Genomic DNA, 2,180 nt, shown 5'->3' with positions numbered 1-2,180 from the left:
CGGAAGACTCATATTTCCTTCAGTTTAAAGACCAGAAAAAGATTTATTGGAGGCTATGGTTGGTTTTGTTTTGTTTGTTTTTCTTTTCTTGTAAACGGGTGTTTTTGAAGGAGACAACGGCAGGAAGTAGTTGGACGATCATGGTGCAGCTTGATAGGCACATCTAAGGACAAACCTTGGAGTTTAAGAGCAAAGCATATGCATTTGTTAGAATGACCTAGTCAAAGTACATACCTAAAATCAACAAAGAATCTGAAGCAATGCTTGAAAACGGATGCTATCATCCAGTCTGACTGTGTTTGAGCTTTTAGTCATAAGACATGAATAACTGATGAAGATATACCCCAAAGAACCTCCAGGGGCAAGTGCAGTGAAATTTATGCCAAACTTTTGAAAGCCTTGTATCATTTTCATTCGAGTGCTATGAGGCTCCATTAGCAAAGTTATGCAGAAAAACAATTAACAGCAATATTTTTGGTTTATTTAGTCTGTCGTGGACAGGAAAAAAAAATGTGGGTGTTAATTTTCACCATGTTTTTCATACGTTTGTAAATGTCAGTTTCAAACTAATATGTAATTCACAAGCTAAATATTTAGCTTTTGAAATTACATATTTCTTTCCCAAACTAAATATTTAAATCCAGATTAAATATTTATTTAGTTGACTAAATATTTAGTTCCGAAGTAAGCATATACTTTTCAAACTAAATATATAGCTTGCTAGCCAAATTTTTTAGAGCGCTAGCTTAATAGTTTGGAAAATAAACGTTTGGAAATTGCTAATTTCCTTTCTCAGGGTAAATTAACTAAAAATATTGCTGTTATGTTTTTTAAAAGTGTAACTTTACAGACAGAACCCTATACACTGCTTGTTTGTGTTACTCTGGCGCAAAAAGAGTTTGACCGGAACTCGGCGAAGTTTTGACGAAACGTGAAAATACTTCTAGAGCACAATCCATCTGACTGAAAAACCAACTTCAGTGTGGTCCAGAGATGCTTCTTGTTGATCAAATGCATTATAAAACAAAAAGAAAGAGTGTGTGTGGGGGTGGAATAAAAACACAAAACCTAAAGCCAAATCCCTCCTCGGCATTCTGAAGCGACCCAGTCATTCGTCAACCTCTGGCCAAGGCAGCGTTTACCCAGACCTGCTACTGAAAGCTGGCACCGCTCCCGCCTTTTACTCCAGTTTTGGCGAGTAAGACGTCACTTTCAACGAGAAAAAGGAAACGGAGACCCAAACACGCAAAACGAGATGAAACGTTAAAGTAAGCGAATTACCAAGAATAGGTCTGAAAATGAGTGAAGTAAAGGATGCAGTAGGGATGGGGGTGAGATTTACTTTTTGTACTTTTTTTTGTTTTGTTTTTTTTCTTTGTAGGTCTTTGATTGAAACCATCTCCTGCGTGAGTGAGCAAGCAGCACTCGGTCAAGGGGGCTTGCTCAGAGCCCCGCTCCTGAAGAGCTTTACCAAACATGGTCACATAGCAGAGACTCAATGAAGGTTTCCTCCAGCTACTACAGCAGCACAGCCTCCATCCGCGCAGGAGCTCCTGCTCCAATTCATCACCTGCATGTTCAGTAGGGCTGAGGGGCAGCACCTGTCCATTACGGTAAATACCGCCAATCGTCACCCGCATCTGCACGCGACACACACACACAATACCGTGTGCTGGTGCTCGTACACAGCAGACTTCATGTTTGCTTTGTGGCCGCAGTGACACGAATTCATGAGTGCTAACGTCAAGTCTCCTCTATAAGAGGTCTGATGTTTCACACTAATCACGAGTCAGTGAGTGCGGGGTAAAAATGAGCAGATTATAGAAATATGTCTATTTCAGGAGGAAATCACGCACACGACTTTTCCCAGACTTAGAAGAAACACAAATAGAGGAGAGGGGGGTGGGAGATTGAACATTCCAGGCTTTGCAGGATCTTTAAACCGGGGTTCATTTAACAAGGTAGTAGTTAGTCGGTGGAGGGTTTAATAGGTTTTTAAAGCTAGCTTGTTAGCTTAATGTCGCCTAATACCTCGTGATACAGATGGAAAACCCTGTCCGAGCCTTCAGGGGCACAACTCGTAGATATGACGATTCGTCCAGAAAGCTCTATGAGTCAGCACTTTTAAGCCAAACTGAACTTTAAACAGTTCCACATCCAGCTGTGACACTAAACAGAAG

This window comes from Gambusia affinis, linkage group LG19, assembly GCF_019740435.1.
Source record: "Gambusia affinis linkage group LG19, SWU_Gaff_1.0, whole genome shotgun sequence".
Lineage (NCBI taxonomy): Eukaryota > Metazoa > Chordata > Actinopteri > Cyprinodontiformes > Poeciliidae > Gambusia > Gambusia affinis.
This window is presented reverse-complemented; position numbering follows the sequence as displayed.